The 26,779-nt window shown below is 42.8% G+C and overlaps 1 pseudogene; it reads left to right on the top strand.

The window, feature by feature from the left end:
* The first annotated feature begins 14,289 nt into the window (after nucleotides 1-14,289).
* LOC116476556 (SOSS complex subunit B1-like) lies at nucleotides 14,290-26,547 on the top strand (annotated as a pseudogene).
* Nucleotides 26,548-26,779: the final 232 nt, after the last annotated feature.

Here is a 26,779-nt window from a genome sequence, read left to right as displayed (position 1 = left end):
TGGCTGGGTTTTTCTGCCTCACAGCAACGGGGCAAATGTGACTTCTCAGACAGAACTCTTAGAGGATGTGTTAAACAGCAGGTCATCCACAGACAAGCGGAGAATGGTGCACATGTCTGGGGCCAGGGGGAGGGGCTGAGAAAAGGCCTGCTAGAGACCACCCGCCAGAGCTGATGTGGTCCTGATGGCCCCCTGGGGGCAGAGGAAGCTTTCCCCCTCTTCTTTCCCCACCAGAATGGGCAGACTGCCCGAGCAGTCAGTGGGCTGAGGAAGAGAAGAGAGTGTTGTCGGCACATATGACAGGCGGGGGGTGTAGGGGCAGAAAGCAGAAGAGAGTGCTGGTCACTTGCATGTCCTTTCAACATGAAGCACATTTGTGGTTTATAGCGTCTGTCGAGGGATTGAAAGGCCTAGGGTTCAAACCCCCGTGTCTCAAGGGAAAAGAAAAAGACTCTTATTAAGAAAACATTTCTAGCAGCTCATCTTGAAGGATGCACTGGTGAGGCCCTAACTCTTGACCCCTGTGTGAGAAAGTGTGTCACTAAGTAGAAAACCGGAAGGCCCGTGACCCCAGTCCCCAGCTACAAATTCCTCCCTAGGCTCAGCCACACAAACCGCTGTGCTTGGAGCTGCAGAGGCGCTGGGAAGGCCCTGAGGGAGGCCGGGCTGAGAGGGCCCCTCAGCTGGGGAAGGCCTCACTGAGAGGCCTTTCAGCTCTTTTCTGTGAGAAATGTGTGTCCGAGATGTGGTGTTCAGAATATGTGGCATTTACAAGTCTAGGGAGCAGTGAATGATGGGGAGGGAGCCTTCTTTTTATCTCATGAATTTAAATGGAAAGAAAAGAAATTCACAACACTTAGCTGAAAAGAAAAATACAGGAGAAAGGGACTCTGTGTCACCTTGAAATGCTTTCCTTCCAGAAAAAACAAAACTTTTAGCTGACATTTGCGCTAACAATTTTGAGAAGCAACCTATCTGGTACTACTGCTTAAAAATAAACACAGGATTCCCGTTGTAGGCTGTGTCTTCTAAGGATGACGAAGAAGCTTTACCAGGCTTCTATAGGGGCAGTTGTGTCCTGGTGTCACTGGATTGATTCTTGACAGGACATTGTCAGGTTGAAATTCCAGTCAGAATAGGTTTTCAAGGGACAGAAACAGTTCATAGTAAGTGCCAAAGAAAGATTTCCCACCGTCGGTGACCAAATTAAACTCTCTTGGCCAGGCACAGTGGCTCACACCTATAATCCCAGCACTTTGGGAGGCCGAGGCTGGTGGATCGCTCGAGGTCAGGAGTTCGAGACCAGCCTGGGCAACATGGCGAAACTCCATCTCTACTAAAAATACAAAAATTAGCCAGGCATGGTGGCGGGTGCCCATAATCCCAGCAACTCGGGAGGCTGAGGCAGGAGAATCGCTTGAACCCGGGAGGCGGAGGTTGCAGTGAGCCCAGATCGCGCCAGTGCACTCCAGCCTGGGCGACACAGCGAGACTCTATCTCAAAATCAATCAATCAATCAATAAACTCCCTCCAGTTTGCCAGAGTAGGACGAACAGCGCCCTCTGGAAACCTCCATCAACGCGTTTCTGCCCTGAGCCAAACCTCCTGCTGAGGATTCCACCTGGGACGTCTATGTGGAAACGTTTTAGTGAAATTATTCCTTACTTAGGTGCCTCTTTTAAGAGTGTTGCATTCACATCCGGAATCTGTTGAAGAGGACAGAAAAAACAGTTCGGACAGAGAAAGCAGTTCAGACAGAATTACTACCGAGCTGCTTTTATCTCAGTTTCCGGAACAGCACATCCAATCCTAAACGGGCCATCCCATTCGTGGCTTGTCAGTGACAATTTTGGACCATGCCTGTAAAAAGGTTAAGACGTAAAGATTTTGAAAAACATTTCCGAGTATTTTCATCGTAATTCTTTGCAGCAGTCATGCAAGGGGCCCCTGTGAGCATTTCTTAGGAATGGCGTTAGACTGAGCAAGTTGCTTGGTGGAGACCGAGCACGGTCTGTTCTTGTTATTCTGGTAGTTAGGTTCTGTAGAGTCCCTGCAAACGCTGAATTAGAGAGTAGGGAACTATTACTTCTGGGGAAATACAGGGTTAGGTTCTTCAAGCCTCTGGTCACAACATTTTCATCAATGGATCAATACGTAACCTTGTTTTGTGTGTGTTTCTGTTTAGAGACACCTTATTTATTTTTTTTGAAACAGAGTTTCGCTCTTGCACCCCATGCTGGAGTGCAATGGCACAATCAATGGCATCTTCCACCTCCTGGGTTCAAGAGATTCTCCTGCGTCAGCCTCCCGAGTAGCTGGGATTACAGGCGCCTGCCACCGCGCCCGTCTAATTTTTGTAATTTTAGTAGAGACTAAAAATGTATTTTGGCCAGGCTGGTCATGAACTCCTGACCTCAGGTGATCTGCCCCCCATCGGCCTTCCAAACTGCTGGGATTACAGGCGTGAGCTACTGCGCCTGGTCCACCTTATTTAATATATATTGTTGATTCATCAATGTTGAACTCATGGCCAGTAGCACTATAACTCATGCTTGACCTAAGCTTCTCTAACACACATACTTTGTATTTCCTCTATAAGGGCAGACAGCATTGCACTGTAGTGGGGGCCATTTTATAGAGTGAAACTAATAAGAAGCACAAATATGGGGAAAAATGTGACACTATGTAGACCTAGAAAAGGACACTTGTTAGAATAGGAGCTGAAACAAGAAGGCAAAGTGTTGCCTTGTTCAACCTCATCTGGGAACATTCCCATTGGGCAACTCACTTTTTTTGTCACAGTGCGTGTCCATGAATGATGAAAAAATCCCTGCCAAGTATTGGTTTTGCAGTTACCAATACATTTGAGCAAGGAGGCGAATTCACAAATATGGAAATCTATGAATAATGAAGATTGACAGGGTAAGAGTCTATCAGCCCTGTTCTTGTTCCGTAATATTTCCCTGACAGTTCTAAATTCATCGTTGTTACCTTGCCTATAGAAAGGCAACAACCTCTAGGAAGGGAAACAAATTATGTTATTTTAATCGTTGGTATCTTCTTATGGATTTATTTATCAGCCTCTTTGCTGAGAAGGAGAGAGGCTGATATATACCCTTTCTAAATCTAAGTCTTTCTAAATCTAAATCTTTCTAAAGGGTATATAGAGAGATATACCCTTTCTGTATCTGAAGGCAGGTATAGAAATGGGTAGTGTTTGGAGTTGTGGGCTAGAGTTGATAGAGAACATGAAGATAGGAAACTAAGAAGGCATTATTCATGTTAGAATGTATCTTCATTCCTCCTGAAAGATGGTGGGACACTAGAAGACCACTTTCCTATGGCCAGAGGACCCACCACCCCATCCAGTTCCCTCCCTCCCCTCCCCCACCCCCAGACAATTGCCAGAATTCAATTGCACTTCATTATCTTGTCCTCAGTCAGCCAGACATTCTAACCAAATGCCACTGATTTGCTCGCTTCTGAAAACACTTCCTGCTTATCATGGGGGCTGGAAACATCTGTTCTGGGACCAGGTTTACTCTATGTAATGATCCCTGAGATCTTAACTCATTCAAGGCAATTTGATGCAACAATCGTTCCTGAGTTTCCTTTCACACCAGGCAAAGACCTACGGCCCCAGTGCTGAGTTAGCTGAATCTGAGTGGACAGGGAGAGAGTGGATGAGGGAGCTCATCTTACCTGGTAACCTGCACTCTGAATTCTGTGTCCTGACTAGTGATGCCTGAGTGCCTGTCCACGTCTCTGTCTCCTTGTTTGACCAGAATTTTATGAACTGTAGATTCCTTGGCCTCAGGCTAGACTTCCTGACTTCTATCACTGACTTGTGACTGACCTCTGCCCCCAGAATTGTCCGTGGTCCTGTCCTCATTTTCCAGTTTCCTGACCTCTTGCTTGGGTTGATCTGTAGCAGCCACAGGCTTTGTAGCTCTCAGCTTGCCTGCTCAGTGACTTCCTAATGATGCTAAGTCCTGCTGGTGTCATACCCTGCCCCCCAGGGTGATGCTGCAGTGGTTCAAGTCCCTACCTGGGAAGGGGTCTGGATTCTACACCCATCACAGGGCATTCTGCCAGATGCGTTAAATCAAGGAAGAGCCAAGACTTGGGAAATAGCCTTGCTTGCTATTTTCGGGTCTGTCATTGGCTTACTAGGAACTGCTGAGCAGGAAATCTACATCGAGGGTGTTACATTTTCTTCTGTGTCAATGATAATCATACATTGTTAACACCAGAAAAGACAATTTCTTCATGTCAAAGATAGAAAACTGAGTCCCAGAAGAGTTGAAGAAATTTGCCCAAAGTCATGCAGCTATTAAATAACAATTGGGACTAAGAAGCCAGGGTACCTGATCCAAATCTAATCCCGGGTCCATTATACTATGTGGTGGGTCATTTTAGCTGAACGGGGCACATAAGAAAAGAAAGATTGCACCTCTTATAATTATCTGAGTTCAAGTGCAGATAATAGAAAGCACTTTAGATACTTCAAGGAGAAAGGGATTTCAGAAGGGCTCTAAGTGCTTACAATGTTGCTGGAAGGGCTGGAAAAACAGGCCATAGGTGGGGGCCTCTGGTGAATGGCTTCCAGAAAGACACGTTAGAATTGGCCTGTGTAGGGGACTGCCTTCTCCATCTCATTCTGAGGACTCAGAGAGCTGCTATTCCAGCCACTGGGTCCAGGTCCCCTGCCTTGACTGTGATCTGGAGATTAGAAAGCCACTCCCAGAACTGTAGGCCCTAGTCTGCACTACAACGATCTGCAAAGCAGAGTCTTGCATGCCACTTCTCTCTGCCTAGATCTGTCTCAAAATCAAGTCTCTGGCCAGTGAAGCTTATTGATGCAACCTAAATCATATCAGGAATGCTATCTACACGAAAGTCTGGGATATCTGGACTTGAGCTTTTCAGGCAATCCAACACAGGAAGGAAACACACCAGAAGGAGGCCAGAATGGACTTTGAGTGAGTGAATCTACATCGTTCTTACCCCACAATACCTCAGTTTCCTTGTCTCTAATGGGAAAACTGATTTTGCCTACTTCATTGTTATAAACAATTAGTAGTTTATATTGTAAGTAAAACACTATTCCTGGGACATCATGAATTCTCAATAGGTAGTAGTTATTATTTTTAAAACTTCAGCTATGAACTTTATGCAGGTTTCATAGTCCACTTATATTGAACTTGTTTTCAGTTCATTTTTCTGTGTACTAAACCTAAGCTTTCAATCTTTTTTTTTTTTTAGACAGAATTTCACTGTCACCCACACTAGAATGCAGTGGTGCAATCTCAGCTCGCTGCAACCTCCACGTCTCAGGCTCAAGAGATCCTCCCGCCTCATCTTCCTGAGTAGCTGGGACTACAGGCGCTTGCCACCATAGCTAATTTTTGTATTTTTGGTAGAGATGGGATTTCATCATGTTGCTCAGGCTGGTCTTGAACTCCTGAGCTCAAGTGATCCACCTGCCTCTGCCTCCCAGAATTCTGGGATCACAGACGTGAGCCACAGCAACTGGCCACTTTCAATCTTCTTCAGCCTTGTGAATTTATTAGGTGTGGCTGACCTTGTAAAATTGTTTGACTAAAAAAAAATAAGTTTTTGTTAAAATAGGGCTTGGATTCTTACCCAATTGAAATAAACTTTTAGCAATTATCTTAACTCTTCATTTTACAAGAAGAAAACTGAGGCCTTGATCAAAATAAAATCATTAACTCATTTTAAAACCAGGATTAGGAATAGGCTAACACTCCTTCTCATATGATTAACCAAAAATACTAATGTTGAGGGTTGAATCTTCAATTTTACAAATACTATCAAAAATTGTAGTTGAGTTCCCATTTTCAAAAGTCACTCTGTTTTTGCAATTATATACAGATTGGGAAAAATGTTCATTATACTAAAAGAAAAAACATAATAAAGGCTGTCTTAAGCAACAGTCAACGTTCTATGTAAGTATTAAATGTTAGAGGAACTCCTTTTAACATAAAAATGAGATGAGGACACCATCTATCATCATTGTAATTTGTTGTTGTAGAAGTCCAAGCTAATTCATAGAGATAAGAAAAAGAAATTAAGTGTAACTGTCAGTAGAAAGCAGACCAAATTATCATTATTTGCAAATCTTTAGTGTTATACATAATGTATAATTGTCTACCAAGAAAACCCAAAAGAATCAATTGAAAAATTATAGTATTAGATACACGTAGTAAGAATCCAGTTACATGGCTAGTTCCAAAATAAACATTTAAAGTTAACTGCTTTCTTTCATCTCAGTAATGATGAGTTAGAAATTATAATACAAAAATAAAATCCTATTCTCAGTATCAACACAAATCATAAAATACCTAGAAGTAAGTTAGCAATAAACACTGGGCCCCGGAAACAAACAAACAAAAAAAGATATCGCTTAGCAAGAAATGCGCTGGACCTACAAGCAGAAGATAACAGTGTTTTGCTAAGGGACAGAGTAGAGGCTTGAATAAATGAAAAACATACTTTAGTCCTTAGAGGAAAAAACTAATAATGTAAAGATGTCAATTCTCCCCAAAGTAATATATTCCTTTAATGCCTCTCCAATAAAAATCCAAAAGAAGAGTCTACGGGGATTTTGGCATGATTCTAAAATTCATCTAGAAGATTATTTATGTAACTGAAAACTCACAAAACAATATGATATTTTATTTATGGGCAGATATATATGAAGTTAAAGTTTTAACACATGGCCTGGAAGTTTCCATGCCAAGTTCATGTTGGTGGTTACTTCTAGGGTGGGAGGAAGGGGAGTGAGTGGGAAAACCAGGCCTAAGGGACTTTGAATCAATCTGTCATATTTTATTTCTTTTCCAAGAAACATGTCTGAAGCGACTATGTTAAAATATTAACATTTAATAATATGCGGTAGGTGGTATCAAAGTATTTGCTGTAATTTTATGTTTCTATTTTATTCTTCTCAAAAAGAAGACTGAGGGGGACGAGGCGGCTACACTGCCAGATATTTTGACTTCTCCATGATGAATATAGTAGTTTTTGCATACAAATAAGTCAATGACACTAAAAAACAAACAAACAAAACAAACTAGAAACAGATCGAGGGGGAGGAGTTAAATAAATCAGTGAGGGAAAGAACAAATGTCCCTACTGATGTTCACATCATCGTCAATTTTTTTTCCAGAGAGGTTTAAAAAGAAGAAAATAAAATTGAGCAAGAAGAAAATATCATTGTATATTTATCGGATTTCAGGTAGAGAAGGTCAAAATCTCTGAACCCAAATATACTCTTTAACAAACAGGCTATCAAATCCTTGAAGTAGGACCAGAAACAGGTACGTTTGAACTTTGTGAGCAAGCGTGAACTTTGTATAATCTTTTGGGGGGATTAATATTTTAATATCTTTAATGTTAATATGCCTTGGCCTAATAATTCCATTAGTAATTTATCTTAAAGTAGTAATCCGAGATGTACACAAAATGTTATGTGTAAGATCTTTGCTTGTATATAACTTAAAATACAGAATTATATACAATAACAAATACTGAAAAAACAATCTAACTGTCCAATACTAAGAAACCGGCTAAACAAATTATGGCACTTAGGTTATACTACTTTGTGCCTTAAAAAGTCATGTTGTAAGGCCGTACATGGTGGCTCCTCTTAGATTTTTCAGCAGTGCCCGAACAGCACCTGCACTTAGCGGTTTATGCGCAATAACTCCTATAATCCTAAAAGCACTCATGCAAGGTAAGTTTACTTTACAGATGAGGAACCTGAGGTTTAGCAAAGCACGAACTGTAATCTCCTAGAAAGCAGGATGCTGAGCTTTGCAACCATAACTCTCTGACTTCAACATCTGTGTTCCTTCCTTTTCATCACATGGCATCCAGGGGACCATTTATATGGTACCATGGCAGCTGGTCAAATGATTGTTGCTCCAGTATCTATCAATTTAGTGAATGGGCTGGGGAATTAGTCCAATAAACTGACAAAATGAGTGGCATGTAGACAAAGCATGTGACTGGATGACAAAGGTTTTCCCTTTTGATGTTGTTGTCCATGTGCTTCCTATGTTAGTGCATGGCCCTACCATGCATTCGGCTGTGCAAGCCAGGGATCTAGGAGACGATCTCATTACCTCCCGTCCCCAGCCTGCACGTCCATTCTATCACCCACTAATTTTATCTGCCAGATATCTCTCACATCATCCACATCACCATAGAAGTTCAAATTGCCATCATCTCAGCTGGGCGTGGTGGCTCACGCCTGTAATTCCAGCACTTTGGGAAGCTGAGACGGGTGGATCTCTTGAGGTCAGGAGTTTGAGAACAGCCTGGACAACATGGTGAAACCCTGTCTCTACTAAAAATACAAAAATTAGCTGGACATTATGCTCATGTGTGGTCTCCTCAGGGTTTTCGTCTTTCTGGCCAATGCACTCAGAAATATGGTTCTGAGAATGAAGTGATGTGAAGTCACAGTCATAGTCACCTCTTCATGATGGGGTTTATAAAAGAGCAAATGACTGATGTGTGTGAACAGGCAGCCCTTCTAAAGGAGATGGTGGTGGGAAGTCTGAGATGGGCGCACACCTGTCTGAGCAGGGCTGCCTTGTTGGAAGGATGAGAGGGAAGAACACTTACTTCAAGCCCACAAGGAGGAAAAGGTGAGGTTTTTCTCCGAGTTGCACGGTTACCCAACAAAATCAGTGATTCCACCCCACTGGGTCTCAGATCCCGGGATGACCCTGGAGGTAAGCCTATGGGGTCTTAAACTCAGATGACCACCAAACATTGTTTCTGGTTGAATAAATGCTCTGTCTCACACACACACACATCTGGCTGTGTCCCCACCCAAATCTCATCTGAACTGTAACTCCCGCAATTCCCATGTGTTATGGGAGGAACCCAGTGGGAGGTAATTGAATCATGGGGGCAGGCCTTTCCTGTGCTGTTCTCATGATAGTGAATAAGTCTCACAAGATCTGATGGCTTTAAAAATGGGAGTTTCTCTGCACAAGCTCTCTCTTTGCCTGCAGCAATCCACGTAAGATGTGACTCGCTCCTCTTTGCTTTCCTCCACGATTGTGAGGCATCCCCAGCCATGTGGAACTGTAAGTCCAATAAACCTCTTTCTTTTGTAAATTGCCCAGTCTCAGGTATGTCTTTATCAGCAGTGTGAAAGCGGACTAATACAGCAACCTTAAACTCCAGGGCTCGAGTGATCCTCCCACCTCAGCCTCTGGAGAAGCTAGGACTACAGGCACATTCCAACATACCTGGCTATTTTTTAAAAAAACTTTTTAGAGAGATAGGGTCTTCCTATTTTGCCCAGGCTGGTTGAGAACTCCCAGCCTCAAACAATCCTTCTGCCCTGACTTCCCAAAACACTGAGATTATAGGCGTTAAGCCACTGTGCCCATCTCGTCCTGCCATTTTTAAGACACATATCAATGCTGTTAAGGCCAATAAAATACATTTAAAGCATTATTGAATTTAGAGAGTTTTTTTGGTCTTATATGTATTTCAATCAAAGTTTTAAAAATACACAATTATTATCATGTTGGAGGGATCTAACAATTTTTTGAAGTAATTAAGGGCTATTTACTGTCACCAAAAAGTACAAGGAGTCATTGATCTAGATGTCATGATTCAAATGATTAAAGCTTCTTTCTCAATGTCTGTCTTAATTAATTGGTCAGAGGCAATTTCACCCAGCAGAAAAATGACACCAAGAAGTCTTGAGGTGTAATAACAAACAATAGCAACCTTTTATTGAATGCTTACCATGTACGGGGCACTGTGCTTTATATAAACTATCCTATTTAATCTTCATGATAGTGCTGTGAGGTATTATCATTCATTCTGCAGATGAAGACACTGAAGCTGAAGTTACTTGCCCAAGGTCAAGCTGTTAGAGTCGTTAATGGAGCTAGGATATAATAAGCCTAAATCTCACATATCTTTTTCCTTTTTTTTTTCTTTGAGATGAAATCTCACTCTGTTGCCCAGGCTGGATTGCAGTGGCACAATCTTGGCTCACTGCAACCTCCACCTCCCAGGATCAAGTGATTCTCCTGCCTCAGCGCCCCAAGCAGCTGTGAATACAGACGAGCACCACCACACCTGCCTGATTTTTGTATTTTTAGTAGAGATGGGGTTTCACCATGTTGGCCAGGCTGGTCTTGAACTCCTGACCTCAAGTGATCCACTCATCTCGGCCTCCAAAAGTGCTGGAATTATAGGTGTGAGCTATCGTGCCCAGCCCTAAATCTCACATTTCTAGCTGCCGTGTTTTATCCAGTCAACCAGGCACTGTGCTGGGGTGAATAGTGCAGGTCTCTATCTTGATGGAACTGAAAGATGATTGGGAAAAACAGTCAGTTAATGAGCATGCAAATTGTGCAAATTATGATCAATATTGGGAAAGAAGGAAGTTGGGTGCTAAGATAGAACATGATAAGAGTTCCTATGTTACACAGGGTTACACAGGGAATTCTTTCCTGAGGAGGTGACCTCCATGCCTCTTGAAGGAATTGCACTTTAAAATATTTTTGGAAAAGAATAAACATATCACATCTTTTTCTTTGACCAAAGGTATTCACCTGGAAGTTAAGGTAATGGTGTGAAAGTGTACTCTATGGGGAAGCAAACTGGTTTCGAATCTCAATCTCATTATCTCACTAAATATAACTCACACTCTTCCTATTTACAGACTCTTGGATCCAACCATACTGGTTTGTTCACTGTCCCCCAAATGCTCTGAGTCTGCCTCCTCTTAGTGTTTGCTGTCCATGATTTCTTTCCTCTACCTCCCACTCCCTAATGTTCTCCTCCTTCTCACCTGTCCTTCAAGTTCAAGTCTTTCCTCCACAGGGAAGCTTCCCCTGATGACCCTGAACCACAGAGATATCCTCCTTCACGACCTCATATTTATCCATCCACACACCAACCCACCCACCCATCAACCCATCCATCCATCCATCCATCCATCCATCCATCCATCCATCCATCCAACTTTCCATCCATCCATCTACCCATCTATGTTAGTCAGTGTTCTCCAAAGAAACAGAACATGTATTTTATGTTCTAAGCCTATATAAAACTATTGAGCCTTTACACAAACATATGAATATCAAGCCCTAAAATCTAGAAACAAGCTGTGAAAATGTTTTGTGATGAGCTGTTTCATACCACAAAATGGGACCTGAGTTTTGATTCAACAGATTCCAAACCCTTTTTTTGTAGAATATAAGAAGTGACATTTCTGAGCCTATTGAGCCCTTACATATATATAGACACACACACACCCCTACGTGTATAAATTATAATAAACATCCTCATAAATTTCTTTATGTTAAATTATATAATTTAGCATATAATATAATCTATATTATATATGAGAGAGAGAGAGAGAGAGAGAGGGAGATTATAAGGAATTGGCTCAGGTGGTCATGGAGGCAGGCAAGTCCCAAGACCTGCAGGGTGAGTTGACAGCCTTGAGAACCAGGAGGAGCAAATAGCTCAGTTTGAGTCTGAGGACAGTAAAAATCGTGATGTCCCAGTTTGAAGGCAGTCAGGCTGAAGAATTCTCTCTTAGCCTTTCTGTTCTATTCAGGCCTTCAATTGAATGGATGAGGCCCACCCACAATAGAGAGAGTAATCTACACAGTCTCCCGATTTAAATGTTAATCTCACCCAAAACACCCTCTCAGACACACCCAGGGCAATATTTGACCAAGTATCTGGGCACTCCATGGCCCAGTCAAATCGACACATAAAATTAACCATCACGCCATCCATCCATCTAATGTATTCGTATTCAATACTATGTACAAAGTGCTGCTACGTCACCACACTTACTGTCTTTGTTAGTCTGAGTCCTCTAGAGGTGGACACCAAGATGGAATTAAATATGCAATATTTTAGTAGGGAAAATGCTCATGCAAGAGAAAGTGAGGAGGGATCTGGAAAAGGCAGAGAGAGCCATTGACTGCAATGCAAATCTAATCTTCCAGTGAAGGAGAGAGGGTGGGCAGAAGCATTCTAGACCCCTGTCCAGTCTAAGGGCAGTTTGGCAAAGGTCCCTGGAGAGGCTTTGAGCACAATTTGTCAGAGGAGCCCTGCATTTTCCAGGAAAGGGTCTGCCTTAGCACATCGATTTCAGGGAGCAGCTGCTGGGGCCCTTGATCAATGATATTCTCTGAGGCTGGAGGTTTGTGAGGAGCCTTCTCATGGCCACCACGGTCCACTCCTTTGCTACACAGACGTACTTCTCCATGTAGATTTTGGGAGCAACTCTTCCATCATTCCCATGATCCCCTTTGACTGAGGGGACAGTCCTCACCAATGATGAATGAGGGTTGCGGTATATACACCTGGCTGCCTCACCCCTCTGGTAGGATACCTCCACCCACCCAGCAGTTATCGGTTGCCAATAAGCCTGCACTCCAGCTGCCCACAATGGTCTCCTTCTCATGAATGTGCACCGTATTGGGCTTATGCCCTTTCCTGGCTCACTGTCCCTTTCCCCTCCCTGACTTCCTGGGATCACTTCCTGAATCAATCACTTGTACTCGTTCTGTCTTGGGATGTGCTTCTAGGGGAACCCAGACTAATATAATAAGGAAACCTCTAATAATATGTTTCGGAAATAGTTGCTCTTCTCTAAGGATACACTTAGGCTTCAATTTCACAATTCAGTGAGGATCGCTCTTAATACAAAGTATCACACAGAATACTTAATAGGCCATTTGAGAGGCTCCTTAAATTATACAAGTTCTTTTGTATTCACCATCCTCAGTTATTTGGGGAAAACTCTTCAAACTGTTTTTCCTCTGCTCTCACACCACCACCACAACCACCAACACAGGAGAAAGCTGTGACCAAAGGCATGGGGGGTTTTCCCCACACACCAAGCAGCAGACATTGATGCTGGAGTAGCATCAGATCCCACAGAGTGAGAACTCAGTCCCCAAAACTGCCCCCACTCTGCCACCTCCAGACCCCAGTCGCAAGTCCAGGCCTCCAGAACTTCTGACTGACTGGCTTCAAGTTGAGGTTCTCACGATTCCCTCTTTGGGTTGGATTAATTTGCCGGAGTGGCTCACAGAACCCAGGGAAACATGTTTACTGGCTTATTATAATGAATATTCCAAAGGATACAGATGAAGAGATGCATAGGGTAAGGTATGGGGAAAGGGCCACAGAGCTTTCATCCCCCACTGCAGCCCCCCACCCTCCAGGAACCTCCTGAGTTCCGCCGTCCTGACGCTTTCCAGGCCCTGTCCTCCTGGATCTTTACGGAGACTTCATTGCATAGGCATGATAGAAAACCATGTAGAAATGCGATTGGACAAAAAGCACCTTATCAAAACCCAGCAAGGCCTGTGTGTTTAGGCTTTTCTTGGCCTCTCTGTGCAGCCTTCCTTCCTCTAGGGTATGGGGCAGGACCCCTCTGGAATGAGGGACTTCTGACCTATAATCAGTTTCGAGTCCTGCCTTAGGCAGATGAAAGGAGGACAGGGGAAGGTCAGAGAGAGAGATTCTGTTTCCTGAGACCTGCTGCTGAGGCCTACAGCACCCCAAAATTATAACAAAAGACTATGGGGGTTATGATCCTGAAACCATGGATGAAGACCTATATATATATAAACACCATGGCTGTGTAGAAAATTGTTACAGGTGGGCATGGTGTCTCACGCCTGTAATGCCAGCATTTTGGGAGGCCAAGGCAAGTGGATCACTTGAAGTTGGGAGTTCGAGACCAGCGTGGCCAACTTGGTGAAACCTAGTCTCTACTAAAAATACAAAAATTAGCTGGGTATGGTGGTGTGCACCTGTAATCCCAGCTATCAGGAGTCTGAGGCAGAAGAATTGCTTGAACTCTGGAGGCCAAGGTTGCAGTGAGCTGAGATCACACCACTGCACTCCAGTCTGGGCGACAGAGTATAAGACTCCATCTCAAAAAAAAAAAAGAAAAAAATTGTTACATTTAAATCATGTGGTCCCAGTCTTTGAAAAGCAGGCAATGCTTTGTGCAGTAATTCAGTCCTTATACAGTTTGTTTAAAAAATGCCAAGAAATTCTATGTTAAATAGCATAAATTCTATGTCAGCTTTGGATTTTTATAGGTGAAGGGGAAGGATTGTTTATTATCCACATGCATCTGAGCTTTAATGATACTGATAATTCATAAATACCCTGGCAATTTTCAAGCACATAACCAGATTGACATGAATTAAAGTCACAGATCACATGGTGTTAACAAGTCCTGGGATGGCTGATTCCTTGAAGAGGAGGGACCATGGGAATGTCCGGCTTTCAGGAAAGAAGCGAGGCTGCCTGGATGTCTGTGACCACAGCGAAAAGGTGAGTCTGGGAAAGTAGAGGTTTCTCTCAGAATGCAAGAGGCACTTTTGAACCTTTAGACTTGTAATGAAATCCTCATTTTGATCTCACATTAGTACCCACTAGGACTGATCACTAGATATGCTATCTCTGCCTTTTGAGTACACAGTAAAATTGTAATTCTTGGCCCTCTCCCACTTCTTGGGTTGGGGTCATGGGACCAGTTCAAGATCAAGCTTTTAATGGCTGATTTGAGACCCTCCAGAGCTCTTTTTTCCCTCTGTCATCATTCCAGTTAGTGGGTGCTTGATCATCCTGGCTTTCAAGATAACCCATGACAGATATACAGCCCTGCAGTGGATGTGTAGCACAAGCAAGAAACAAACCTTTATCATTTTAAGCCACTAAAATTTGGGGTTTATTTGTTATTCCAAAATAGCATTGACTATCTTGATTGAGACATACTCTTTGGGGAGGCTACTGAGGAGACTGCTGTCCAGCAAGTCCCCTACCCCCTCTAGGAATTCTCTATAAGGCACGATGCTTACCTTCCTAGTCATTTTCTGAGATTACTCAGGGAGAGAGTCTTCCTCACTCTTCCTGTTTTTAAGATGGTCAATTCAAAGTTAGGATTTGGTAAACCAAGCTTCAAACCACATCTAGTTTTAATGACTAAGTTCCATGAAACCTTTAAGATTGTTCTAGAAAATTCAACCTCATTTAACCCAGAATGACATTTATTCACATGGCTGCTGCACTAGTTACAAAAACAAAAAAATTAAATCATGAAACATTGCTGAACAGTTATTAAATAGTACCTAGTCCCTAATGGCAAATTCATTTTCATTTAATAACAAGTTATTGCGGAGCGTAATGAAAAATAGAGTGGCATGCAAAATAAGCTGGCCCCTGTTTTCATTGACATCGTGCCAGTTTCTTGGGTGCAGCATTATAATACTATCCATCTTCATAAAGCACTCTTTAGAAGGCATTATTAAACAGCAGGAAGGAATGGCAGATGACAGCTTCATTAGTCATGACTAGGTAATCCTGGCCAATTTCTCCTGGGAATTATTAACACATTCCTTAACACCCTTTGGTTGATGGCATCTAGAAGAGAAGAGGAGGAGATTAGTTGTAAAGACTTGGACACTATCCAAATCTGGCTACAACTTTCTTTAAGTCACAGAGCAGTCACTCTTCCCCAAGGCTCTCGGTCATGCTTCTGGGGAATGGGGCCTTCTGAGCAACTGTGGACCAAGACCCCAAAATTCTTGCCCATTGTTGAATACCTGATGAAAAGAAAAAAATCTACACAGCGTCTGCCTGGTACAAATTTAGGCTATTCTATTTGATAAATGGATTAGTCCCCAACTCATTCTTGTCTGGTTAGTGAATAGGAGCTCCAGGAGGGTGTCTTTGGGAGCCCGGTAAGTGTATAATAAACACACCAGAATCTGTCATATTCCTGTGAATCCCTGTAGCCAGGGGTCCCAAGTTAGCTAAGGATTTATGAAATCCCCTAGAGCTTGGGCACAGCCTGGGAGATTTTAAAAGATAGTTGCTGTCAACCGAGATTTTCCTAGTGTTTCTGTAACCTTCTCTTTTTTTTTTCTTCCTTTTTTTTTGAGATGGAGTCTCGCTCTGTCACCCAGGCTGGAGTGCAGTGGTGAGATCTCAGCTCACTGCAACCTCCGCCTCCTGGGTTCTAGTGATTCTCCTGCCTCAGCCTCCTGAGTAGCTGGGATTACAGGCACCCGCCACCATGCCCGGCTAACTTGTGTATTTTTAGTAGAGACGGGGTTTCACCATGTTGGCCAGGCTGGTCTCAAACTCCTGACCTCAGGTGATCCACGCACCTTGGTCTCCCAAAGTGCTGGGATTATAGGCATGAGCCACTGTGCCCAGCCTCTGTGACCTTCTCTAATGACACTACCTTTCAGTTTCTTAGTAAGTCAGCTGGATGTGGTTTTGAGGATGCCTGGCAGAGGAATGGTTTACTCTGCAAATCAACAGTTTTAATAGTGGGTTAAAAACAGTGAGTAACTGTTTTTGAAACTCTTTGGGTGCTTCATGGAGTAGCAAAAGGGCTTAAGAATTAGAATGAGACTCGAGCTCAAATCATTGCCCTGCAACTTACTAGCTGTGGAACTGTGGGCAAGTTAATTAAAGCCTCCCAGCCTTAGTTTCCTCATCTGCAAATTAGGGATAATGATATCTATCTCATTGAGTTTCTGGAGGATTAATTAATATAATTAAGTTAAAGCACTTGGCAGAGTGCTTCAATAAATACTTCTTCTTTTGTATGTTCTGTGTAAGCTATGTCTTGCTTAAAAAACAAAAGCAAAAATAATTAGATTTATAGAAGAGACATTGGTATGAGTTGTCCATATTATCCTGCCCATCACCCCCAACTAAATTGTAAGTTCCTGTTTTTATTTACTTTTAAAAGAAATGCAGTGATGGCTAAATAATAATGAGTAACACTTATATACTGCCAGATGCTGGTTTAATTCTCACATCAACTGTATTATTATCCCCATATTCCAGTTGAGAAAACTGAAGCACAGAGAAGTAAGTTGCCCAAGGTTACAGAGACAGTCAATTTTGGAGCTGGGATTGAAAACTAGTCTGCCTCCAGAGTTGGTGTTTTTTTATGCTTAACTTCTATTTTAGGTTCAGAGGTACATGTGTAGGTTTGTTACATAGATAAACTTGTGTTACGGGGTTTGGTGCACAGATGCTTTTGTCACTCAGGTGCTAAGCCTAGTACCCAAGAGTTATTTTTTCTGCTTCTCTACATTCTCCCACCCTCCATCCTCCAGTAGGCCCCAGTGTGCACTGTTCCCCTCTATGTGTCCATATGTTCCCATCATTTAGCTCCCACTTATAAGTGAGAACGTGCAGCATTTGGTTTTCTGTTTGTGCATTAGTTTTCTAAGGATAATGGCCTCCAGCTCCATCCATGCTCCTGCAAAGGACATGATCTTATTGTTTTTTGTGGCTGCATAGTATTCCATTGGTCTATGGGTCTGGTTTTGTACCAGTACCATACTGTTTTGGTTACTGTAGCTCTGTAGTATAGTTTGAAGTCAGGTAACTTGATGCCATCAGGTTTGTTCTTTTTGCTTAGAATTGCCTTGTCTATTTGGGCTCTTTTTTGGTTCCATATGAATTTTAAAATAGTTTTTTTTTCTTTTTTAAATTATATTTTAAATTCCGGGATACATGTGCAGAACATGCAGGTTTGTTACATAGGTATACATGTGCCACAGTGGTTTGCTGCACCCATCAACCTGTCATCTACATTAAGTATTTCTCCTAATGCTATCCCTCCCCTATCCCCCACCTCCCCACAGGCCCTGGTGTGTGATGTTCCGCTTCCTGTGTCCATGTGTTTTCATTGTTCAACTCCCACTTATGAGTAAGAACATGTGGTGTTTGGTTTTCTGTTCCTGTGTTAGTTTGCTGAGAATGATGGTTTCCAGCTTCATCCATGTCCCTGCAAAGGACATGAACTCATCCTTTTTTATGGCTGCATAGTATTCCATGGCATATATATGCCACATTTTCTTTATCCAGTCTATCTTCGATGGACATTTGGGTCATTCCAAGTCTTTGATATTGTGAACAGTGCAGCAATAAACACACATGTGCATGTGTCTTTATAGTAGAATGATTTATAATCCTTTGGGCATATACCCAGTAATGAGATTGCTGGGTCAAATGGTATTTCTGGTTCGAGATCCTTGAGGAATCACCACACTGTCTTTCACAACGGTTGAACTAATTTACACTCCCACCAACAGTGTAAAAGCATTCCTATTTCTCCACATCCTCTCCAGCTTCAATTGTTTCCTGACTTTTTAATAACTGCTATTCTAACCGGTGTGAGATGGTATCTCATTATGGTTTTGATTTGCATTTTTCTAATGACCAGTGATGATGAGCTTTTTTTCATATGTTTGTTGGCAGCATAAATGTCTTCTTTTGAGAAGTGTCTGTTCATATCCTTTGCCCACTTTATGATGCGGTTGTTTGTTTTTTCTTGTAAATTTAAGTTCCTTGTAGACTCTGGATATTAGCCCTTTGTCAGATGGATAGATTGCAAAAATTTTCTACCATTCTGTAGGTTGCCTGTTCACTCTGATGATAGTTTCTTTTGCTGTGCAGAAGCTCTTTAGTTTCATTAGATCCCATTTGTCAATCTTGGCTTTTATTGCCATTGCTTTTGGTGTTTTAGTTGTGAAGTCATTGCCCATGCCTATGTCCTGAATGGTATTGCCTAGGTTTTCTTCTAGGGTTTTTATGGTTTTGGGTCTTACATTTAAGTCTTTAATCCGTCTTGAGTTAATTTTTGTATAAGGTGTAAGGAAGGGGTCCACTTTCAGTTTTCTGCATATGGCTAGCCAGTTTTCCCATCTATTAAATAGGAAATCTTTCATCTATTGCTTGTTTTTGTCAGGTTTGTCAAAGATCAGATGGTTGTAGATGTGTTATTTCTGAGGCCTCTGTTCTGTTCCATTAGTCTATATATCTGTTTTGGTACCAGTACCATGCTGTTTTGGTTACTGTAGCCTTGTAGTATAGTTTGAAGTCAGGTAGCATGATGCCTCCAGCTTTGTTCTTTTGGCTTAGGATTATCACCCTAATTTCTAAGAGCACTCCCAGCATACAGTAGGTGCTAAACGAATGGTGGTGGACTCAGTGACATTTGTGTCTTTGTGGTTTCCTGGGTAGACCACGGTGCTCATGGGTTTGGGTTTAGCTGTTGTTGCCTGACCCTGGCCTGAGCTGGGAGCTCCTTAAAGTAGCCTATAAAGAGTGCTCACATTCAAAGTCCTCCTGGGAGCATTTCTCTGATATTTCAAAATAGAATTCAGGAGCAAGAGGAGCAAAGCTGAGGCTTAATGCAGCATGTTAAAGAAACAGGCAGAAGGACATGGCCAAAATCAACTCAGAGGCTTCCAAATGAGGGGAGAGCTGCTACCTCTGGCAGGAAACATTCCTTTCCTTCCTCCTTTCCTCCAGGTAATGGCACACAAGATATTCAAGCGAAAGAGGGGTGAGAACTGGTCATGAATCTTCCTTCCTCAAGCTGGTTGGACTGGCATTCACCAGGCTTTGCGTCCTGCATCTACTACCGAAGACTTAGTCTCAGGCCAGTCTCTCCTTTGCCTGGGGTGTAAATCCAGGGTTTTTGGATCCCAGGTTGGAAGAGGTGGATGGGGAACACATGTGTGCCAAATGGCTGCAGCTCTGGTTGATCTTGGCTTGGGAGTGATTATTTGCTGATGGTGATGGGGAGAGGGGACTGGGAAGAAAGTTCACTTCTCATTCTTTAGTGATGTGTAAATGTATTGCCATTGGCTCTTATTAGGTAGCTCTAAGCCAGTGATGGAAAAATGTTTTCATTGGCAGGAAAACACGTTTTACATCCACATACATGCATATCTACTTTTTGGCAGATGCAGAAACTTTGTGGCTTAGACTCCCTTCCTATTCCTCTGCTTGTTGGATCCCACCAATGACTTAAGGCCTCGCTCAGTGCCTGTCTCCTACAAGAAGTTTTTCTCGACAACTCCAGTACACACTGCTTTCTCCATGAGCCTGGCTCTTGTTGCAGTGATCATCTTCACCACAATCAGAGTAGATTTTCTAGAAAGGAGCTGAAACTTTAAGACCTGCTAGTTATACGAATGACTTCCAAGATCCCAGAAGCACCTTTGCGTGGGTTCACATGGTCACATGCTTTTGGTAAAAATGTAAAAGTAAGATTTTAGCTGTCATAAACTAAGGATGCTGTTGACTCTGATTGCCCCTGCATCACTTTTCCCTTGAGGAGTTGTGTGGTGATGGAGAGGCACGAGCATTTTGGGGAATCCAGCTAAGGAGAAGTTGAGTTGGAGATTTGTTTGTTTTGAGTCCAATGGGATCTATATATATGGTTCACACTTCCATGTAGAGTCCAGAAATTGTTGGTTATTCTAGGGTATTCTAGGCTTCCAGGAACCCTCTTGCTCAGTGCATGCTCTGTGGCATCATGGGTGTTATTACGATTTAAATATTTCCTGTGATGCCTGACACTGGAAGCATGTGGGAGTGAAGAAGAAGCAAGAGTTGAAATGTGCAGAATGAGAAGCTAGTCTGTGGAATGTTCTTTCAATCATCAGCTGTACACAATTATGAGTGAAATATTTGGTTCTCACTGATGTCTAGTCAAGACAGAAATTATCTTCAGGAAAATACTCAGAAATGTGGTATACACAATTATAATGTACCATGCTATCATACTTTTAAAGTAGGAATCAATGCAAAACAGAATTGATTAGAATTCTCGTGTTTGTAGAGCACAAAGCTGTAGCAATACTATAAACTGTGAAGTATCATTTTTATTCATGCCAAACTGCATTTTATGTCTACCAACATATTCAATCAGTCTTAGCATATCTGATATAACTTGTCCTGATGAAACCTGGCAACACCAGACAAAAAGACATTCAAAAGCACTCAAATTGCAGCAAAGTACCCTAAGTGTTCTTGTCACAAAGCTCCCAAGCATATTCATCCATAGGTTATTGTACACGGCATAGGGGGAATTCAATTAAACAATTATGTAGCTCTATCCAATATAATGGCATTTTAAAATGCATTTGAATTGCTTTGTCTTCTTTCCATGAAAATGATATTACACAGTTGTTATGTGAAGAGCTGATCATATGAAAAGTATGCAGCCAAAGAATAGGAAAAAATATTGTAGAGGTTATGTCATTTTTCAGGATTTTGTTATGTTTGTGGTATTTGTCACTTTTCAAAAATGTGTGGCCGGGCATGGTGGCTCACGCCTGTAATCTCAGCCCTTATGGAGGTGGAGGTGGGTGGATCACTTCAGCTCAGGAGTTTGAGACTAGCCTGGGCAACATGGCAAAACCCTGCCTCTACAAAAAATACAAAAATCAGCCAGTTGTGGTGGTGGGTGCCTGTGGTCCCAGCTACTTGGGAGGCTGAGGTGGGAGGATCACTTGAGCCTGGGAGGTGGAAGTTGCACTGAGCCATGATAGTGCCACTGTGCTCCAGCCTGGGTGACACAGTGAGATCCTTTCTCAAAAAAAAAAAAAAAAAAAAAGAAAAAATAAAATAAAAAATGTGTAATTTGTTACGATTTCATATTTCAGTCTAAATAAACTTTCACTCTTTTTTTGAGACAGGGTCTCCCTCTGTAGCCCAGGCTGGAGAGCAGTGGCGCGATCATAGCCCACTGTAGCCTCCAACACCTGAGCTCAAGTGATCCTCCCACCTCAGCCTCCCAGCTAGCTCGGACTATCCCACACTCAGCTCGTTTTTCTAACTTTTTTATAGAGATGGGGTATCACTACGTTGCACAGGCTGGTCTTGAACTCCTGAGCTCAAGCAAGCCTCCTGCATCGGCCTCCCAAAGTGCTGGGATTACAGGTGGGAACCAGCACACCTGGCCATAAATATTTACTTTTATACGTAATTTTGTACTTCTATTTTTAATTCTTATCCTTAGAGTCTCCTTCTTCCATAAACAAGCTTCAAAACCCGCAATTCCTGAATTAGCCTTTGACCACAGTTGAGTAGTATTTTATGCTCTTATATTATTCTTATAAAAAGTATTGAATTTAAAAGCATGATAGTTTATGCCTGGGGACAGAATTTTCAACAGTACAGAGCTTCGTGTGGAAAGTAAATAGTGTAGTCTCCCAGCACGCCTGACTCCCGGGGGTCACCACTGTTGGTTTGATGTCATTCTATTCTCCTTTTTCTTGAGCCAGTTCATTGTGATTAAGTGTGGCTTTGGAGCGAGCTACCTGGGTTGACTTATGCCTCTGACCCTGTGGCCTTGGGAAAACTATTAAATCTATTAGTGCCTCCTCTGAAAGGAAAGATGTAATTGTACTGTACCTGTCTCATAGGGAGGACAGTTTAGGGCTTAGGGGAGCAACCAACATGCTGTACTCATTTTATGTCAGTTTCATTTGGGAAATGCATATATTAGCATTTCTTTGCAGATATTTCATGTGCCTAAGTATACTGGTCCTCCTCTCCCAAGTCTGTAAACTCAAGGTTGGGAACTAATGGAAAACATCTTGAACGTTGGTGCCTAATTCCTCAGAAATGTGTGGATGTGAGCGCCATCTAGCTGCATTATCTGTGCTTCTACTGTGACCACCAGGCACAATTCAGCCCAGGTGGCTGTTCTGGCTCAGCAGTTGTTGGATTTGTCAGGAACTGGAGGATGACAGTGGTGTGACCAGCATATCAGGAGGCACTCAGGAGAAGTTAGCGATCCAGTGAAATGAAGAGTATCTCTGAAATGAGATGAGATGGAAGGCCACATCCATGGAACATAGAATAGTTTGAGATTTATACAAAACTTGAAGCTGTACAAAGCAAAAGCTGTCTCCGTGTCCCATTGTAAAGGCACTCAGGGCCAGGCGTGGTGTCTCATGCCTGTAATCCCAGTACTTTGGGAGGCCAAAGCAGGAGGATCACTTGAGGCCAGGAGTTTGAGACCAGCCTGGCCAACATAGTGAGACCCTGTCTCTACAAAAAATAGAAGAATTAGCCAGGCATTGTTGGTGTATGCCTGTAGTCCCAGCTACTTGGGAGGCTGAGGGAAGAGGATCACTTGAGCCCAGGAGTCTGAGGCTTCAGCGAGCTCTGGTTGTGCCACTGCACTCCAGCCTGGGTGACAGAGCAAGACCCTGTCTCAAAAAAAAAAAATAAATAAAAAAATAAAAAAATAAAAATAAAGAGAGAGAGAGAGAAGAAGAAAAAAGAGAGAAGAAAAAATCACTCAGAAGTGTCACTAAAATGTGATTTTCAAGAAAGGCATGGTAAAAATGTGAAAAGGGAGTGGGTAGACATGAAACCTTTCCAAGATAACACAGCTCAACAGTTATGTACAGAAGCGGCTAAAACAAAATAAGTGTAGATGATAAAAGATCAAAGGATGGAGACATTTTAGAAAGAAGAAAGAAGGTTGTTTGGTATATACCTTATCATCTTAAAAGACTTTCTCTAGTTAACAAATACTTCTAGATTTCAATCATAGACTGTGTAATGGAGTATACAATAGTTAGTCCTCCCACAAATCCACAATCTGATATGCAGTGAAAAAAGACCATTCCAGATGAATATGAACCCAATTTTGTTTAAAAAATATATGTAAGTACACAAGACTAGAAAAAAGACTGGAAAGAAAAATAGTAAAATATAAACTGTGGTTATTCAGAGGAATGCAATTATGGGGGAAATTTTTGTTACTTGTGCTATTATGTAACCCCCCCTTTATTTATTTATTTATTGAAACAGGATCTTGCTCTGTCACACAGGCTGGAGTGCAATGGTGCAATCATAGTTCACTACAAGTTTGAACTCCTGGGAGCAGGCAATCCTCTTGCCTCAGCTTACTAAGTAGCTGGGACTGTAGGCCTGTGACACCACACTTGGCTAATTTTAAAATTTTTTATAGAGACCAGGTCTCGCTCTGTTGACCAGGCTGGTCTCAATCTCCTGGGCTCAGGTGATCCAACCTCCTGCCTCAGCCTAAAAAGATATTCACTTTTAATTAAATGTAGCTCTGATTTCTATGATACTTTTTTTTCATTATTTGGCCTACTATTAAATTGTAATTACAGCGTTTAAAAATAGCTTGCCTGATAAAGGTATTTATGTGTCCACCAAAATTCAGCATAATGGTCCACACATGCTAGAATCCATTTCCATTCCAAAACTCTTGATCTTGTTAATTTATGAACAAGAAGTCTTTCCAGCATCACATGAAACCCCAAACACATAAAAGCTAGATAAATTTGACAGTATAAAAATTTAAGGCCGGGAGTGGTGGCTCATACCTGTAATCTAAGCACTTTGGGATTACACTTTGGGAGGCCGAGGCAAGCAGATCACTTGAGGTCAGGAGTTCGAGACCAGCCTGGCCATCATGGTGAAAGCCCGTCTCTACTAAAAATACAAAAATTAGTGGAGTGTGGTGTTGCACGCTTGTAATCCCAGCTACTTGGGAGGCTGAGGCAGGAGAACCGCTTGAACTCGGGAGGCGGAGGCTGCAGTGAGCCGAGATCCTGCCACTGCACTCCAGCCTGGGCAACAGAGAGGACACCATCTCAAAAAAAAAAAAAAAAAAAAAAGAAGCTAACTAAAAAAATGGTTTGGTTGGCTCTGGCTGCACGTTGACGGAGACCTTTGTGAAGGATATCAAGCCCAGCTCAGGAGTCTGAACCTTATCATCATTGTGCTGGAGACAGGCCAAGACAAAGGAGGGGCACAAGGTTCGGACCTGCAAAGTGGTGGACAAAATGGGCAGCCTCAATATCTCTGTCTGTGATGACATCGGCAATCTGATCCAGCCTGGGGACGCTGTCCAGCTCCACAAAGCGTACGCTTCAGTTTTCACAGGTTGTCTGACACTGTATACTGGTCATGGGGGTGATCTACAGAAGACTTGAGAATTCTGTATGGTTTATTCTGAATTTCCTAACTTCAATGAGCCAAACTCAGAGTACAGCAACCAGCAGGCCCCCAACAAGGTGGTGCAGAATGACAGCAACCCTACAGCTTCCCAGCCTACCACCCGGCCCCCTGCTGCTTCTCCAGCCTCTGAAAGCCAGAATGGGAATGGACCGAGTAACCCATCAGGGTCCTGGTAGTGGCCCACATCCCCCTCATAGTCTGTCCCACCCCCCAGTACCAGAACCACTCAAAGCCAGCCCAACCACACACCTGCCGGCCCACCTGGCCCTTCAGCCCTGTTAGTAACGGCAAAGTAGCCCGGAGGAGCACCAAGAGAGAGCGTGACATTCTTCCTTCCTGCCGCCAACAACATCCCGTGTTTGCCGGAGAGCAGGACGGCTTTCCCCTGGCTGGCTGGTGTCACAGTATTTTAGCCACGGAACTTCAGTGGAGGGGTGGTGAGCAGTGGCCTCACTCACCCTAATCTCATACTCCCCCATTGTCCAGCTGAACTACCTGTCACCTGGGAGTCCAGACCCTTCTCTCTTTCCTGTTTAGAAATGACAGTTACCATCTGTTTCTTCTGGGTGTCACATGGAGGTTTAACTAAAATCTCTCCTTCCTAATAAATGTTACCACTCTGAAAAAAAAAGTTTAAACTTCTGTTCAAGAGAGGATACCATAAAGAAGACTGAAAGATATTCAAGTTGGAGAAAAATATTTGCACTATACACAACAAAGGATTTGAAGTCGTTAACAAATAAAGAACCTCCCAAAGTGCTGGGATTACAGGGGTGAGCCACCACGCCCAGCCACTATATTTAAACTCTTAACAGTAGATATTGCAGAGGATGAGAGAGAATACCAGGCACTGATATTTTCTGTTTTATACACTTCTGTGTTATTCAAATTTTTCACAAGTATATGCTATTGTTGTAACCAGGGGAGGAAAGAAACACTTTTACACTGAGAAAGAACTAGAACTCCTGCACTAAGCCCTGCAAAGCATTCCCATCAGCCTCCTTTCCCATCAAAACGTCCATCTAATTACAGCAAATGTCTTTAAGTGCCTTGCTGAAGTTGATTTTCCTTTTCCTGGTCTGTTTCAGCTTGGACTGACTTGGATTAGAATCTGGCTTCATCAGTTTCAGTGGCTGGGAGAACCTGAAGATGATAGACTTCTCCCAGCTGTCACTCTCAAGGAGAAGCATGGTCTTGATTCCTACCTCACAACTACCAAACACAAGTGTCTGTCACATTCTCTTTCCCTTCGTTTCCCTCCCCTCTGGGGTAAGGCAAAGATCCAAGTCCCAGCTCCTGTCCTCAGAGCCCTCATAGTCCAGTGTAATGGGCTGACCTAAGCAAGGATGGCATTTGATGACCTTCATGGGATTATCAAATGGAGATGGCTTCGAGCTGGGGGGCCTGGGGGTGGTGGGGAATTGCTGAAGAGTACTCAGTGGAGGCACATGGGATGGTGAGTTCTAAGAGGGGTGGTGTGTCTAGATAGGTGGGATCATGGTAAGGCCAAGGCAAGCAGGGATATGGTTGTGATCCGTTTTGTCACCCCTTACCTATGCCGCAGGCCTGAGGGGTCCCCCGCTTGGCCCGGACCTTGGTCTCATCTCAGGGGATCGGGACTCAACAAAGGCTGTCCTCACTGTCCTCACCACCCACGAAGGCATGTAATTGTCATGTTTTCCTTTCCCATTGATTCCTTTTTGTCGTGACCTTCTGCACCTACCTCAGGTAACTTAGTTTGTGTTTTTCAAGCTGATTATTGGTTAATTTATTCAGTCAGTGTTTCTTAGAAAAGGCTCATTGGAGACTCATAAAAACCAGCACTCCTCTAAAATAACAAATGAACTTCTAGTTGATGCCTGACTACCTCCAAGTTGTGTGCCTAACCTTGGGTCTTGGA

Source organism: Hylobates moloch, unplaced genomic scaffold (genome assembly GCF_009828535.3).
Source record: "Hylobates moloch isolate HMO894 unplaced genomic scaffold, HMol_V3 SCAFFOLD_2, whole genome shotgun sequence".
NCBI lineage: Eukaryota > Metazoa > Chordata > Mammalia > Primates > Hylobatidae > Hylobates > Hylobates moloch.
Note: the sequence above shows the minus strand (reverse complement) of the source record. Positions and strands in the feature narration are given on the sequence as shown.